At 38.9% G+C, this 18,838-nt stretch overlaps 1 protein-coding gene across 3 annotated transcripts in view; it reads right to left on the bottom strand.

Annotated features, from left to right (window-relative positions):
- THSD4 (thrombospondin type 1 domain containing 4) overlaps positions 1-18,838 on the bottom strand; it is a 302,859-nt gene that overhangs the window by 93,792 nt on the left and 190,229 nt on the right. The gene's annotated exons all lie outside the window — the stretch shown is intronic.

The raw sequence follows: 18,838 nt of genomic DNA, 5'->3' as shown, positions 1-18,838 counted from the left end.
AGATATTCAGGTTAGCAAAAAAGCACGAGTATGAAGAGCTTCAGAAGAATATTAAGGCAGTGAACAACCAGGCCCTTTGAATGATCAGATTCAACAACAAAAACTCTTCAGCTATAGTACAAGAACACAGAAACATAAGAAAGTCATGCCAAGTCAGACCAAAGGTCCATTATTCAAAGACATCAACAATGGATGCATAAACTGGGAAAAATATATGCTATTTTGACATATACTTTTCCAGGCTGCATTTTTTATTTGAGGCACAAAGACTTCCTAAGCCAGATATAATGTCTTTTTTATCATTTAGTAGTCCTTTATTGCATATGCTTAGCTTCCTTCCTAAATTTTATCAGCCCTAATTCCTACATCAAAGTACCACTGTTTAGCTAGATGCCACATCATTTTACTTTGAGACTAACCCTAGGTAATTTCTGTGCATGCCTTGTAGTTCTTGTATTGAGAAAGACAATGACAATCATTTCCTCTTCACATTCTCCATGAACTCTCAAGTTTTATGGACTTCACTAAATTACTAATAATGATCAAAACAAGGCATTTATTTTAAATTCCTTTTAAAACAATGCCATCACAAGACATTAATCAATGAATGCTTAAATACTCAGCTGAGCTGTGTAGGTAAGTATTAATAAACAAAAAGTCAAGATAAAAAAAGACAACACCACTGTTGAGGTTCAGATGAGAGATGGGCCTGAATTTTACTGTGCAAGCTCATAGCTACTTTTATTTTATTTAAGTATTTCTTGCAGTCAGTGTTATAACAGTGTTGATTCCTTGGCATTCAGTGTAGTCCGCTCCACTGATAAGCAGAGATAAATGAATGCCAGGAGTCTCTCAGAGCAGTAGAATTTGGATTAAAAATAAAATGCCTAGAGGCGAAGCAAAGCATAGTCATTGCTGACCTGTTCTAATCTTTTTCCCTTTTACTGAAGAACAAAATAAAAGTTAAACTAACATAATCTGTTAAAAAAACAAATTTCCAGTTTTAACAGGGAGCAATTTGGTTACCTCATCCAAGTTCTCAGTGGATTGTGGAAACCTAAAATCCCTGCGGCAGATGCTACACTGCACACAGTTTATTGACAGGTAAACTGAGGACAAAGGAATTCAATAACTAGTTTCAGCCATTACTAGCATTACAAATCTTGTGACCTGGTCTAACATACAGAGAATACAACTCTTACGAGTTCTTTTTTAAGGAAAAGAAATGCGTGCAAACTTCTGCAGAATCCAATTCACAGCTGAATACTATTGCACGCCAACACTGCTCCCCAGAACACACAAACCTCAGCTTTCTAAGCTGCTCAGACTTCTCAACTGTCTTTGCTCTGTAACAGGAGCCTTACAAGTTTTACCTCCTTGGTATGTGTAAATAGCTGTCCCTATGGGCATACTGTATTTACCAAATACTTGCATGTTTTGCAATTTCAAAGTTAAAAAGAAAGAAATATTTAATATTTTCTGAAAAATAACAGACCATATATAAAAGCGGCCTAGTATAATATTCCTGTAAACTTCTGTCTCTTCCATACTGATTAATAATGCAGAAGTCAAGAATAGAGACTGTGTGAGCTACCCTTGAGATGGGGGAAGTTAGAGTCACTGTCTTTCTAATAATTCCCAATGTGAAAAGAACTCTGGCCACTGCCAGTAGACTAGTCCCAACTGGCTTTATACTAGGGTTATGTTTATTCAAGTGTTCTCCTTTATGAAGGAAAATCTTGGCTTTATTTCAAGGTAAAGAGAAAACCTCCAAGCAGCAAAATATTTTAAGGACAGATGTCTGATCTTGAAACAGCAGCTAACACAGCCAGAATATATCTGTGCAATAAACACTTACTCATCAGCCCTCCCTTTCAACTGCATGTATTTCTTTTTATCCACTATGTTGCTCACAAAAAAGTAGCACAGGAAACAGTGTTCTCTATTCTCTCCCAGGACAGCTTTAATTAATTCCTTTAATTCTAATAAAATTTGAAATTCTATAACAAGTGTTGCTTTTTTTTTTTTTTTTCCTCTGGGGCCTTAATTATGCCTATTACACCTGGAACTGTGCTGCTGAGAACTATGAGGTGCATGGCCTAAACAGCAGCAACACCTAGGAACCGGATGCACAGAGGATTTCCTACGAACCCAGCTCCCCCTCTGCCCGGTTTCCACCCTGCCATGCTCACTGCTGCTGGCTTTTCATAGCATCATAGAATGGTTTGAGATGGAAGGGACCTTTTATGGCTTTATCTCCTCTCCACCTTGGTGTACCCACTTTTCAGACTACCTTCACTGACGCAATTTTATCCCCAGCAATCTTTCAAGTTACAATTTAGCTTAAAAACAACAACAACAAAAAATAGAAGCTGAGCTGGTAACTATAGTAATAGCTAATATTTTCAAATGCTTTCCAATAATATCCCTGTTGCTTTTAGATGGTTACAGCTCTGCCAAAAGTTAATAACCCACACTGAAAAGTTCCTTGCCAGGTACTTGAAACAAGCTGCACATTTCTTTTCAAAGAAAATAAACAGTAAAAATAATTTCATTTTTTCCAAAAACTAGGATTACACATAATTCTGTGTTTTGTAAATATTTTTAGAAAGAACTTATAATGGGTTTACTCAGAAATTCTTGTACTTTTCTTGTTTAAGACCAGGGGCTCAAAATTGGCACGGAGGCTGAGGCAGTATCAAGGATGTGCACTTTTCTCATGAAACAATGTCCCTTCAGTCAAGATTTAAACCCCCCAAGTATCACCATGGCATCTAGTCAAGACAGACTTGTTAAGAACTGGGCAGCACAACACTAAAAAAAATACTCCAGCTATACTGTGCATGCTCCACAGTTTCAAGTAAGTTCAAAACTTTGCCTGCAATTGCTACTGTTATGAAGGAAAGCACGTGAAAACAGCCTGCTTCACCGATGAAGTAAAAGCAGCTGAAAAACAGTGTGTTTGCTGTATGTGATTGAGGAAGAGACACTCAGAGGGTGACAAGGACAAAAAGAGAAGCTGGAGCATGACTTACGGGAAGGATATTCTCCCAGCGCAGGGACAGGAGAGGAGAGGGCGAGTCGTTTCCCGCCAGAACCTGCAGGAACGGTAGCAAAGGATCCCAAGGCTGAACACTTCAGCTGTTCAGCAAACAGCCGACAGCCACCTGCTTTTTATCTAACAACTTTAAAACACTCGCTGGTCTCTAGAGAGTCAAGGTGATTCCATGATGGAATCTTGGGGTGAGTTGAGGGAGCTGGGGGGAGGCAGGGCTTCACAGCTTTCCTTCTTTAAAAAACAAAGCAAGCTCCTATGACTGTTCCAAACACAGAAAAATTACAATATTAAAGTAAACTTTTCAAACTTTCTTTATACGCCCCTCAAACTCCGTGTTGATTCCCAAGGTCAGGCTTCATGAGGTAGTGGTGCTCCAAAACACAGCAGTGTGGAGACGTGCCCCAGCACCGCACCCAGGCCCAGTAGTCCGGCAGATAAAACACATTCTTTCTTAGTAAGAAAGCGCTACAGAATTTATTGAAAGGTCTGGCTTGCCACTTACTTGGTTAGGCATTCAATAAATCCTCGGCCACGTTCACGTTCCACAACAGCGCGAGGCCTAGGCCTGCCGGGGAGGGAGGGTTACAGACACGTACCACGGCCCAACCTCAGGCCTCCTCTGAAGAAATGCTTCAGCTCTTTAAATATGAGGAAGTCGTCGACGGCCCATGGTAGGAAGTGGGATCTATCTCACCTGAAAGGAGGCTGCATCTAGGTGGGGGTCAGTCTCTTCTCCCAAGTAACAGGCAACAGGACAAGAGGAAACGCCCTAAAGTTGCAGCAGGGAAGGTTTAGGATGGATATTAGGAAAAATTTCTTCTCTGAAAGGGTCGTCAAGCACTGGAACACGCTGCCCAGAGGAGTGGTGGAATCACCATCCCTGGAGGTATTTAAAAGACAGATAGACTGACTGCTGAGGGACATGGTTCAGCGGTAACTTGGCAGTGCTGGGTTAACAGTTGGACTTGATGATCTTAAAGGTCTTTTCCAACCTAAATGATTCTATGTTTTCACTTTTAGTCTGTCTACATATATAGAACACCTCTGTCCTCACCGTGGTTTGTTTAAGTCACAACTTGCATTACCAACCTGCAAAGCCATCCTAATGCTCAGGAGCAAGGGACTGAATCCAGCCCTCTCCCTGCCCCCAGCTGAAAGTGGTACCCCCCAGACAAGACAAAGTACACTTTAACGGTACCCCTGCCTGCTTCGATGGCACCCCAAAAGCCAAGGGACTGTCTGCAGCAACAAGAACTGAGCTGTTCTTTCAAGAAATTCATATTCAACAATGGGAGTATTTTCCCAGCTTGACTTCTACACTAAAAACTAGAACCTATTATATTTATCATGCTAGTAGCAAAGCACACGCGTCTTTTTCCCAGCAGTTCCGTTCTTAGAATGTATAATCCATCTGTTAGTAAATGAGCTTGGCCTCAGGGGCAATGTAATATTCTCAATCACTCACTGTATGGCACCGGTCACACACAATCTCAGTTTCAGTCCTATTTTAGACATTTTAAAATCTCTCACTCCAAACTACCAGTGAACCCACTGGTGCAATTTAATTATTACATGTTGTTTGTGCCAAGACATAACAGTTAGGATTAACCACATAGTCTGCCCGTTCTTGATCCCCAGCAAAATCATTAAAACAACTCTTCTAGAGCTATTACTCTTTAGGCTTAATCTCTCTACTCCAAGTGCCTGATAAAGTACATTATAGGAAGCCAAAGTAACACCACATTTCTATTCAAGGCAGATCCACATTTAGGCTCTTGCTGGAAATAAATACAAATTTTCCTCTGGCCCTAAACTGAGGATTATCTTCCATTTAATTCTGCCTTTTTAAAATCTGTTACTCTGCCAGTAAGTGCTTTTCAAATAGAAAACTGTTGATTTCTTTCACTTAAGTCTATTTTATCTACTGCGGCTTGAAGGCAAAAACATTACTTTGCTACCTGCTGTGAAGAATTTGAGTCCCGTTCCTTTTTCAATTTTGCATGCTTTTCTCCAGTTTTTTCTCTCTACTTTATCACTCAAGTATCTGTTTATTCATGGCAGGGGGGAGAGAAATGATAAAACATGTGTTGTACTTAACCCTCTAAATATCTAGGTACTGAACTCAGTAGTAATTCTGCTACTTCATTTATTGAAAAAAAGATTTCTCAATCAGGCAAACACAGTGGAAAAAACGCATCAATTTTCCATGATGTTATTCAGCGACAGCTAATGACACGCGTGTACCACCTAGCTAAATTTCCCAGTGCTTTGGACTGTGATTTATTGAACTGGTCCTACGCAACCAGCAGGCACTCTGACTAATATTTAGGTTGGTATAGCAATTCCAACCATCCGATGTAACTACAAATGCCCATCACACTATGAATAGTGCAAATTCTCTGACATCCAGCCAGACATCCCAGACAACTGTTCTCCTGACCAAAACTGTTCTGCTTGCTCTGTCTTCTAGAAGCCCACAGCTCAAAAACTCTGGAATCATTTTTATGTTTTTAAAATCCATTTTGAGTACAGTTACTCGTATAAGTTTTTATGGCACATATAATTGATGAGAGAATTTAGTTTCTGTACCCTGATCAGATTCTAACTTGCCTACAACTTCTCTCTGAATTTGAAATAGTATACAATTCCTTATAATCTATTTAATTATGATTTTCCTAAACATCTACTCTAATGCCCACCACAATAAAATCACTGGCCAACTGCAGAGATACAACGCTATCAGATATGAAGAACAAGAGATTTTTGATATGTAAACTCATCCAAAAAACTAGGAGAAGCTTTCTCTTAGGTAAAGACCTCTAGGAAGAGGCAATAACAAAGCCTTACTGAAAGTGTCTTAGAGTAAGGCACATGAGATTTGCACATTCCCAAATAAGAACCCTTCTTCTACGAAGAAAGAGCACTAAGCTGCATCTCAAGTTTTGTTATTTTAAATTAGGAGCAAAGGAAAATCAAGAAACAAGGCCAGCTGTACTTACATGGGAGTTAATATAATTTGCTGAGAATATGGTGGGAACTCCCTTTGCTTAGAAAAGCTTGTTCCAGAAAATGTATTTTATATAAAGAGTAGAGGGGGCCTAAATTCCACCCTACATTATTCCGACTGCCAAAGAAATTGTCAGTACACAAACGCAAAATAAATCCATAGTCCGTGCAGTTCTCTAGGATCAGTTCAATTAAAGGATTATCCAGCATTTCAGTCAATATCTATTTTTCTTTACAACAGGCAAAACTGAAGAAGTAGGTATCTTGTGTTATGAAGACATCAAAATTTTGAATGACAATGAACTTTGTAGCGTACTATCTCAAGGCAAAATACTAGCAGACAAATGAGATTATTACATGCCGCCTTCTGCAGTGCTTTTTAAATTACAACAGAAATTCTGATCTAGATTGAATCAAATTAAATACTAACTAATAACAAATGCTTTAACATAAAAGCATACAAACACTGCCTTATCCCGGTTGTGCCAATTTAAATATTGTGCACACATCTATAAAGGAGAAAGTAAAGCAAATTACCAAAAGGTCAAACTACGTAAAGCAATATGATCATAGTTACCAATGTGCACAACATAAAATACATGGTGACTGCAAATAAAAAACACCACTTGTCTGTAAGTTATCTCATAGTGTCCCACATATTGCAGATATTTTATACTGTTCCATACAGGGAAACATATGAACTATTGCTGAATAGTAACTCCTAGCCTATGTCAATTCCTATATGATAATTGCTAAAACACTGGTTAAGTAGCCAGGTAAGTTGTAGCTAATGGGATAATTACATATACTTTTTTATATGACACAAACCAAAACCTTTAGCTTTATGTTGTCTTTAGGGAACATAAGAAGCCCACGCGCACACATGTATCATTTCTGATGAACTGAGATACACTCCATTTTTGCCAGGGTTATGTGCTTATTGTACTCTCAGTATCTTAAGCAGCAGACGTTCCCCACTGGTAAAGGGCAAGGCTTGCAAGAGAAGACACAGAACTGACCAGTCTCATCATCCTTCCAAGTGCCTGTCACTTCGTTTGCATCTCTTTTTCCCCACTAGTGCTTAAAAGTCTATTCAGACGAAAAATAAAAGTGATAAAGAACAGAATGTTTTCCACTATGCAGCTACTTAATGGTTGTGGGATAACAAACACACTCTGCTCAGGCTTGCTGAGATTAACTAGACAGCCACTTCTTCAGGATTTGCTTATCAGACCGAACATTATAAAAGCTAATGTGGACATGCAGTGGAACGCGGGGCAGATGCAAACCAAAAGCCTAAGCAATTTTAGGGAGTAATCGTCTTTAAACATTTTTAAATGTTTGCTTACCAGGACTACTGAACACTACTGTATGAAAGAAACATAGTTTTAATTTTATTAAATGCTTTAAAACTGAAAATTCACCTTAACAAAACATCCCAAAGACGTAACTCCACTGCAAGTTTTGACTACAGTGGAGATCTTACTCTGAATAAGGCCCTGAGGTCTTCAGGGCTGAGCTATAACTTAACAAGGTGTGCTACAAATAAGCATAAGTTAAAAGTGTCATAAATGTGTGCATAGTAGCAATAAAAACTACAATACATTCCAGAAAAATCTGCTAAGACATCTACCTTTAATGCTTAGAAATGCAGTTGCCTTACCCAAAAGGATGCCACAAGGTATCTCATACTGACATTTCACAAGCAGCTGAATAAGGAGTTCTTGTAAAAAGGAGACTAACTGTAGCATCCACCCACATTAATCTATACAACTGCAGAAAAAACAAACACCTGAATCATTTCCTCATTCCAGTCCTGCAATATGCCCAGATGCACTTGACACAAACCCAAAACAAAACAAAGCAACAACAACAAAAAACCACGACAAACTCAGCTCTCTTCCCTAGCAGAGAAGCAGTACAAAACAAGTAACTGCAAAAGCAGGTAGTACAGTGTCAATAAAATTTTTGGCAAACTTAGGTTATTTCAATTAGACAAACAGCCAAAAGACATATGAAAACTGCCAACAAAATACCAGTGGCAAGCAAGGAAAGAACCAGCCAAGAGAACACACAGTTTGGTTTCCTATCCGAGGAAGGAGAGAAGGAAGAGATGTGAATTTCCACCTGGAACAAATTCATAAAATAGTCCAGAGCACAGAATTCTGGCAACTGCATTTGCTGTTATACTGAATCAATATCCTGATCAAATTTGCCAACACTCATGCAAGCATCTGTTTTCTGCATTCATACCTACGTAAATATTCAAGAGACACAGCTCTCTCCTAGGCAATGGGAGCAGCTTGCATACACTGAAGAGCAGATCTCTCTAACCACAGAGGAACCAGAGTAGGAAGGGTTTCCCAGCAGTTCTCTGCAAGAATAAGCGGAGGGAATAAAATTTTCTATTAGCATGCTATCAGCACGCACAGTCTACATGAAGAACCATTCACAACTAGCCATGTGCACCGTTTCACCAGCTGTACTACAGTAAAATGATTGTACATGCATCAAGCAGTAGAGTTACAGAAAAAAGAAAATTTTCTATGTATCTAATGATACATGAAGCATGTATCTTTTCAAAAATGGGTGCAGTAATACAACAAAGTATTAAAAACCCCGTAACAAACTAGAGATGAAAGAAAATCATCCACAGGCTGCCCAGGGAGGTGACTGAGTCACCATCCCTAGAGGTATTTAAGAAACACCTAGATTTGGCACTTCAGGGCATGCTCTAGTGGCAGAGATTGTAGGGGGTTTTTTGTGTGTGTATGGTTGGACTCGATGATCTCAAAGGTCCTTTCCAACCATGAAGATTCTATGCTTCTATGATTCTATGAAAATACAAGCACAAAGAAAGAAAAAAGGAGGGGGAAAGTGAATTAATCAATAAAACCATACCTCTATATAAAGAAAGTAAAGAGCTAACCTCAGAAAGCCACTGAAAACCAATCAGAAAACTAAGCCCAATTCTTTCATGAGTCCTGAAATTCACCTAAGTCAGCTAGGTGGTTATAAATTAATTAAAGAAAAAAAAAGGCAAAAAAAAAGTAATAAAATGCAACTATTCTAGTTTTCTAGAATGCACATATCAAAGCTGCTGCAGCTTCCGAAAATGCCATATAACTTAACACTTCTCTTTTATGCTATATACTATTTATTCTCAAATAAAAAGTGAAGTCCACACTAACATAAAACTTGTTGGGATTGGCTACAAAAGAACAGTTAAAAAGAACTGAATGAGACGATCTACAATTTCCAGAATCTCTAACAACTAAATGGGTGACACTGGTTTAACATTTGATTAAATCTGGTCTGGTTAAATCCTTTACAGCAATTGAAGTACTTGACCTAGAAATCTGAGTTCCTTCTACTATGATTGCACGATTAATACCTGCTGAAACTTTAAAGATAAAGGAAATTAAGCAAGTGGCTTCCATGGCTTAAGCCTGACTAGAGGAGGTTATCGGTCTTGGTGCTCAAGAGTTTGCCGAAGAAATTGCCGTTGTTATCTATAAGCCTTTCAATCTCAGCCTTAGTGAATGAAAGGAATGACGAGAAAAAACAGGACAAATACTGCACATGCAGGACACCCTTCATCAGCTATTCATGGGGCAGCACGGAAGGTCTTCCAGCCTCTATGAAATTTTACACTGGTTGCTGTAGCTTGTTGCATTTGTAAGCACTTAACACTTGACTTGTGAAAAGCAGCAGATAGGAGCTCAAACCCTGAGGAGAGTGAATGTTTCCAGAACACCCGACATTTATACACTGCACAACTATTTAGACTTTAAACTGAAGAAAGCTTGGGTAAATATCCTCACGAAGTCTCACCATCCTTGACCACCAAAGTGCCACCTGGCAACAAATGAGTCACAGTGAAAAATGTTTATATAAACGATACAATCAGGACCCATTTACAACACTTACACTGTTTCACCACAAGCTGCTGACAATTTTCAGTATGCCCCAAGATCTTTTCTTAAGATTTGCAGGGTGAGGTCCATAGCAAGCCATATGTTCTTGTTAATTTTACTCCTAGAAAACCTCTAATCTGTTAGATAAAATTTGGAATACCTCTTTCTATAATTCCACAACTTTTCTTTATCTTTGAAGTTGAAAATCTGAATTATTATTATCAAGCTAGTCATCAGTTCTACAAACCGCTTACAGAGAACAGTTTCCTTGGCACTGGAAAAATGTTAATGGTTTAAAACTTAAAACATTAAGTAAAGACTATTACTTAATGCCAGGCTGGTTCTCCCCCCACAAGCATTTTCTCAATCAGTAAATGTAAGCAAGTACAAGTAACCGAACCATCCGACCATCAGAATCTAAATTAATTAAAATTTAAGAATTAAATTAAAACTATGCTTCAGCAGTTAAGAATTAGAATGCATTTACGTCCTTCAGTAAATCGTCGTTCTGACATTAAATCAATCACTACTTCAGCCTTGCCAAAGTAGCAGAAGACAAAGCGTATCCCCTACTCTCATTCTATTTACTGCTCAGTTCAAAATGCGTTATCTCACATTTCTAAATTCAGTCAGGACTATGTAAGAGTCCTAATGTCAAGGCTGTGGATTAACAGATCATTTTCCAAGACCTGTCCTCTCAATATGGAGAATGACCGCATTACTTATTTTGCTTGGTTCACCAAGCATCACTGAGTATTAATCTTTGCTTCCTGAACAATTAATGCCTATTCCCAAATATCACCATTTTTGTCAAAAAGCAGAAATGTTTGACTTGTTATTGACTGACTGATGTCCTGGGCCTGATACTCTTTTTCTTTATGGATATATAATTAGGCATTTAAGCTGGGTTTTATTATTTTGCAATCTATCTTTTAATGAAATAGGTTATAAATAACTGATGTGTTATATATAACTGACAACTCAAAGATAATGTTATCACTACTAGTAGGGGTAATTACATGAAACACTTTCTTTTAAAATTTCTTCAAATTTTCTTGTTATTTCACACTGATAAAGCACAGCAGTGCTTGTGGTAATGACAGTTACAGTGTGAGGTACTTCTCCTTCATTGCAAAATTCTGCCTGACAGTCTTAAAATTCCCAGACCTTTGCAGGGTCAGTCCAGATGAGTTTTTGGCAAGGTCCCTCCTGCTCAAGAAGTGAGGGTGAGCTATGTGGTAGTGGGGACCATTGTACCTGTCAGACTACAAAGGGAGCGTGTTAGAAAAGAGATTCCATAATCCAATGTCATTGCCGAATAAACCGCCCGAAGTGCAAACTAACATGAAGCAGAGCCAGAAGTTTCCACTACCCTGTGCTCTGCACGTGAAGCAGAGCCAAAAAGTTTCCACCACTCTGCGCTCCGCAGCGTTAAGACCAAATAGATATTCAAGCACACAGTCAGCAGGACAGGAGGAAAAGTAATTCTCTGCTCCTCCGCTACACTGAGCAGGATCAATGACCACGAAATTCAAGGAGTTTATGCAGGGAGCACAAGACCTGCAAAATGTAGGATCAGGAAACTTTATAAAGACCACGGAATTTGGGCTATTATGTACTTACCATATTACTTCTAAAATATTTTCTTTCTGAAGAATTTAACCCAGATTGCAACCACCATTTCATACGGAGCTGTAAAAAAAGCCGCTACATGATGTTTCCTACTATCTATTTATTAAAAATCTCTATGCACAGATTAGAATTCAAAGAAATCAGGACGTAAGTCTGTTTGCCCATATATGAAGACTGGTTTCCAAAAGAATGATTTCTATTATTCTGGATACAATGCATAGAGTCTCAGTATAAAGAAAAGTCATATCGTAGAGAGTTTTGGAAACCTGATGCTAGAATTAAGGAAGAGCCTAAATATTCTACTCTCTACCCTAGAGCAAAATTAGCAGCACTTTGAAGTTCTGACACAAAATCTTCAAAGTCTGCCTAACATTAACAAAGAGTTTGGGTTGACGTATGCTGTTTAAAAGGGACTATGAAATCTGGAGGCCTGAATAAACTACCATGGTTTAGGATCCAGCCCTTCCATCCCCTCCCTACAGTCCTGTGTGGCTCCAGACCTCCCTGGCAGACTTCCCTTCGTCCTAGCTTTGGCCACAGGATACACCGCAGGATTTCTAGCCAGAGGCAGGGTTTCAGGATGCCAGGGTTCAGCATGAGGTCTCATCAACGTTTCCCCATTCTGTTTCCACATTCCTTTATGTTCTCCAGCGCTATGCAGAACACCACAGATTAGAGCTACTGTGGTACCTAATCTAACCACCAACGAGGAGAGCAGATAAAGTGCTCCTAGAAAAGCAAAACACTCCTGTGCAATTCCTATCAACCACCACGCTGGCCCGCAGTAAGATTTCAACAGGCCGCATTTATGACATACCCAGCCTCTAACAGCATGAAAGCACAAAGCCCAATTTCACATTGAAAATTCCAGGTCTTGCATCCTGTTCACTATCGATCTCGTCAATTCGATTCTAAAAATAGCTAGGAAGATGCTACTGCTGCATTTTTGCTATATAAGTACTCCAGGCTTGCCTCTCCCATACTTTGCGTTTTACTTGGACACAGGCACGAGGGAAAAGTGGGTGTAAAACACTAACATTCTGATTTGTTAATATTTAAAGCTTATTTTGCACTGCCGTGTAAAAACAACATGCTTATCTCAGTACCTGGGCAATAAATACTGTGATGAGGAAAGCTGTTATCACTGCTTTCAAAACAAGTTGTAATCAATAAATAATTGTAAGATGGGCTTTTTGTATATTTATTGTATTGGGTAAATAAATAAAAGTTTCCTGGACTTGGTTCAAGGGTTTTATATTTGTGGGATATTTGGCAGTCTTTGTTTTAAACTTAAAGCAAGAGAAAGCAAGGACACTGTTGTATTTCACAGAGTATCTATTCTGTTACCGCATGACAAAACCACTGACCCTACTAATACTTACCCTAATTCATTGTAGGGTATCTCCTTAAACTTGGCAATAAAGTACAAAGAATTCCAAAGGTAATTCTTAACGTCCCCAGCCCCAGACACTGGTAGAGTTTAGAAGCCAGGCGTTCTCAAAAGGAATGCTTTTAACTTCAGCACTAACGGGGATGAAATTATTGTAGAAAAAAGTGTATTTCCTTTTTCCTTCAAACACCCACTGTCTTCTGTGCAATTCAGACCAAGGTTATAGAAAACTCTATGTTCTAAGTTTGGTGATCCAAATCCTTCAGTCTTTACTTAGGCAAAACTCCCACTGCAGTCAGTGAAGTCAGTGGGAGTTTTGCCTGGGTAACAACTGCTGGGTTTGGCTCAGAACATACGTGGCTCTGTAAGCTAAGGAGAACGTGAGGGAAAGTCATTGCTGCAGGTCAGTAGCTCGTGTTTCCAGCCATGAAAATCATAAATTACTTTACAATACACAAATGAGCATCTTACTAATTCCATATGACTTACATTATGTTGTAGAATGCATAGGACAAAAGGAATAGAGAAAGGCTTGCACTGGTAGAGTTATGTGACCACACTAATTCTGTGTGCAGTTACAGCTTTTCAGTACAACTTCTTAACAATCGTGAAAAAAATATCTGGGACCTAAAATAAAAACCCCTCTAAAAGAGTCAAGCAATGATTACTTGAATGTGCAGCTCTGCTTAGAGCTGGGCATCTCTCGAGTGGGAAGCTCTGCTTAAAGCAGTGTACCTCATCTTATCTGTGTAACCCACAGGATACTATTCTTCAGTGTGTCTCACAGCCCCACTAGCAAACTGGGGAGAATATCTGAGATACCGGAAGATTTAGGTTCAGAGAAATGCTTCCTAGAAAAGAAAACACTCTGTTAACAGGTAGACTATCACTGTTGTGACATGTCCATTCGGGGTCTTCAAGGCATCTGAGCACGCTTGCGCTCGCCTGCGTAGGTATATCCTCTCTCACACCTATGTGGGTGCACTCTGTGTGGCTTCGGTCCACGTTTGCAGAATCAGACAGCCCTAAACACCATCAGTATTGTGAAAAAAACGATGTGGGGGCTTTACTAATGGTTTAAGAGCGAGGACTGGTTCAAACTGAAGTGAAACAATTAAAAACCTTACAATGAAGCATAAATTTTATTAAACCAATTTTAGCCAACTGTCAACATTCCACAGAGCTGCATTTTAAGTATCATGCTTCACTCTTAATTTGCTTCTGCATGTTTCCATTCTCCCCCCTTTTAGCTTCTTTTAAGTTTAGATTCAAATTCATAAATAGCTTTCCAACCCACATAAAACACAACTTTTGATAAATTAAATAACTGAACTTTTTTGCTTACTTTGAGCATGAGACCTTGATAAGACTGCATGACATACCACTATCAGAAAAATCTAATACCTTAAGTTCTGTCTTTTGATATTTTTTAAGTCCTACTCTTCTGCTCTACCAGTATGCACATGAAACAGTTGGATCCGCCACCCAGAATTAACTATCACAGCCATCTAGGCCTCTCCCTCACTCCTTCAATGGAGATTTAAGGATTCAGACTCCACACGGGCAGCAGAATTTAAAAAGTAATAGGAAACAGAAACAAATCTCTTGCATACTAATTTTCCACCTCTCCTCAGTATTCTCTGTCCTGCACCTGTAAGAAACCAAGACAAAGCATTCTCACCTGTCTATCAACCACACACAGTATTTTTCAAAAGATTTATGTGGGCTGCAATGATCTCTATAGGTGATCGTCAGAGAACTTAACTGGCTTACTAACTGGTGGAAAGTCCTTGATTCAAACTCAAATCTGAGGAGCTAAGAACTCTGATAAGTTTTGAAAACAACTTTTCCCATATGCAGTACATTTCAAAAGAAAGTTTAAACCTTTCTAATGAACTGATGGAACTGGATGAACTACACAAATATTTCAGTTTTCCCGTCATGCTCACAGAACTGTACGTAGTCGTACTCCAGTTGATACAGAAATGAGATTACTTTTAAAAAAATCTTTCTATAATGTTAAAGGCCTAAAAACTTTTAAAAATTTTGATTTACTTATTTATTCATTTGTTCCTCCCCAGCAGGTCTTTTCCATCTGGGTTGGTAAGAGCACTCTGGGAGACAATCACATAGGACAGAAATTGTTGCTGGATTTCATCAGGAGAAGCCTGTGGAAGACCAGGAGGATTTGCTGCAGGGGAGGGCCCACACCAGCCTGCATTCCAAATATCAAAAAGTTGCATTAATGGAAGACTTGCCTCCACCAAAATTCTATGTCTTATGATCGGTCAGTGAATGTTCTCACCCTCCCAAACAGCGGGGCACAGGGCTACCACCCAATTGCCTTCACTTCCCACGCTATTCCCGCTGCGAGTCCTTCATGACTCGCAGGAGGGGATAAACTCCAGCTTTCCCATCCAAATCAAATTTTTGTATCAAAATCTAAACTAATTATACTTAAGGGGGAAAAAATTGATGCACCAGGGTGCAAAATAGTATTTCCAGAAAAGTTCAGACCTGTAATACAGGCATAAGATTCTCATTTTCCTCACAAAAAAACCCGTTGTTTACAGTAAAAAGAAAGCTGCCTGCTTTGTACCCTTAGTATTTTCAAGTAACAGGAACAGAAGGGATCCTCTCCCTCAGGTTTAGCTGAAAGAAGCTAATGAACACACTACACTTACTTTCCATTTAGGAAGGAAGCCACGTGTGGTAATCTGTTATGATGCCACTGCTGTACTTGCCTAAAAAAATATGGGTGAAGGTGGCCAAAAATAGGGAATTTGTGAAGTCAGATGGTTCTGCAAATGGACTGGCATGCGTGGTTACCGTACACAAAAGCAGTGAAGATGGATTTTATCTGGGAGATAAAGATGGGGAGAAGGTATCAACTTGTGCCACTTTACACAGAGAGTGGGTTTAAACTTCTGTGGCACTTTTCTCCTTTTCTTTTTGGCAAGAGCGCTGATCTCTGCTGCGGCAGGTATTCCCCGCAGTTATGGCGCCACCTGTTTTGAAACCAATAGAGGAACTGAACTCTCCGCACTGTTGAAGAAGACCAGTGCTTTTCAGAAAGGACAAAGCTTACAGCAACAGGAAACAAGTCAGAGGACAAATAAATATTACTACTATAGCCTTCTACATAGCTGGAAACCACTAACCCTTCAGATGAGAAATAGATGCTGTGCTACCAGGTTGCCATGATAAATCTTAGAAAGACACAAGACAGTTTTATGGCCTTGTAAGTGTTCTTCGCTGAAAGGGAAACTTGAAAGTAATAAAGCATTTTCTTACAACTGAAGCCTGACCGCATTTGCTGCCAATTCAACAGTAAACTGGCTTCAAGTCTGTGGAGTCAGATGGTTTCAGCTTCACCACGACAGGGAAACCAGCTCTGCAGCCTGGCACAACCGCTCTCTGGACATCTGCCACGATTGTGCACTGAGTTAAGCTCCAGACAGACTGTAAGGGCTGAACTTTAAACCATTTGTATTCTTAATGTACACAAATAAATTTATAGCTGCATAAAAAAATGTCATGCTTCAGGGATTAACCTCTAATAAGCTCTCTTGCTATGTTAACAAAGACATTTAAAATCTGCCTCTCCAAGTTACACAGGACTCAGGTTAATGAAGGCAATTCAAAAAGAAATTTTAGGACCTCATTATATCTAATAAGGGATTAGTGACACCAGCAATTTTTAAGACCATTTGTGGACACTTTGATGCTGCCCTGTGGCTTGGGACTCCCTCATTTTACCTCAAGATTCCCAGATGAAGGTGAATTTGGCAAGTTGAGCAGAACGTTACAGAATTGAGTGGCACATAGGACTTGAGAATGGAAATAACTTTCAGAATGTCATGACATACAGCTTTCATTGCAGGCATTCCATCATCTAACAATTTAGTGTTATCCCTGTTTAACAGATGCAAAGAGTAAGGTCAAGCAGGTAAAGCAATCTGCCTTAGGACTGTAGTTATTCTCACGAAGCAGAGTTTACCAAGGAAGAACACCCACAGCCGAGCAGTATTTACGTGATGCTGAAGCAGCTACAGACTTGACCAGAAGTTTCCCACCTCTTAAGTCATGCAAAGGCAAGACAAGAAATACACGGCAGAACAGGGATGAGTCAATGGGAAGTTTTAAGATCTGACCAGTTTTAAACACGCTGACAACTTGTGTGGCTTACCTATACATTTGAGACAAGTACCACAGCTTTTGATAACAAGAGATTACTAGCATTCCCACTCAGAAAAAGGGGAGAGTATCAGCCTGTCTTAACCTCTGTTAGAGAATTGATACAGAAACTGCCTCTTCTGAACATCATGACTTCAGAAAAGCTTGATTTGAAGTATCTGACTAACTAGACAATAGAGGATCCACATGGGAAAGACCCCTTAAATCAGGGTCGGCCTGTACCATCAAAACTGAAGCAGCTACAGAAATTAATGTATTGCTAGGAAGAAACTAAAGCTGGCAAAACAATTCGGGTGACATTCCACATCAGAAAAAAAACATCATGAGCTTGCCTTTTTTCTTAGTTGCTACTGTAGAACTGTTTCCAAAATTACTCCAATTTTTAAATAAACAATACAAAAGGCCTTATGGGGATGTTCATGACTGTAAATATTTCCTGAGAAACTGTCAAATACTCAGACTATCAAAGTTTTGTAGGTTTATTTCCAAACAAGAGGCATATTCCTAAATTTAACTACTTATCTCAGAACCTCCAAGGACAGAAGGAAAAAAAAAAGGAACAAAATGGAAATTTTCAGGTTTAGAAGAAAGATCATTAGGATAAGGTGACCTGCAACAGAAAGTTGGACATGCTTACCCAACAAGGGCAATTCTAATCTTATATTTCAGTATGACTATTAATGCTTCTATCTTTTGTTTAGACAAAACAGTAAAAATACTTAAAAGTGAAAAATACCAGGGGAAAAATTCAGTTACATTTTTAAAGCTTCAAGGACATGAAGTTTAGTTTGACTTCTGACCATAAACTATAAGGTTTCCACAGTTTGCATTTTATCTGAAAAAGTTCAACAAATCCCTAGTAGAAACCATTCCACAGGACAGATGTAAAAGCGAAAAATAAAACCAAAAAAGAAGAAAAACCCAGCCACCCAACTACTAAAGCAATCCATTCATGCATCTGATAATGTTCTACAACTGTTGATGTGACTTCACAAACTGTGGTCTGTACTTTGGGCTTCATGCAGTCTACACAAATACACGTCAAGGTTGTAATCCATTAAAAATTGTGTACACCTAATTGAGAAGCATAGACATTACATAGTCTATCAGAAGATGCTATAAAATACAATTAGAATGAGTAGTTCATGTTCACTCGTGTCAGAGACATAATAAATACCAATAGCACATCAAGAACACTTTGTCAAGAACAACTCATAGAAGTATGAGTGAAAAACAGCTTTTTTGTCATATTCAGGAACTATTTTTAAAATGGTGCATTCTGATGAAATGCAAAGAGACCACAAAGAAACTAAATGCTTGCGTTTATACGTACAATCTAAATACATTGGTAAGCACGTGGATAGTTTCTTTAAAAGAAAAACAGCTGTCACTCATATTCTAGTGACAGCTGTCACACTAGAATGACTGTGTATCACAATTACAGTTATAGTAACTCTTCATGATTTAAACAGTTTCAAACTCGGAAGTCCATAATTTATAAGCAGTTAAAAGTAGACACAAGGTAGAGATAGACAAGGGAAGTTTAACTTTATGTAAACATCCCCATAGGCAACTGAACAGAAAACCTACAGTAAAAGGATCTGTTTGGAACAAATAAGTAGGAAATTTCTTACATAA

Source organism: Chroicocephalus ridibundus, chromosome 9, assembly GCF_963924245.1.
Source record: "Chroicocephalus ridibundus chromosome 9, bChrRid1.1, whole genome shotgun sequence".
NCBI classification, from domain to species: domain Eukaryota; kingdom Metazoa; phylum Chordata; class Aves; order Charadriiformes; family Laridae; genus Chroicocephalus; species Chroicocephalus ridibundus.
The sequence above is the reverse complement of the archived record's forward strand: the minus strand, read 5'-3'. Positions and strand labels throughout refer to the sequence as shown.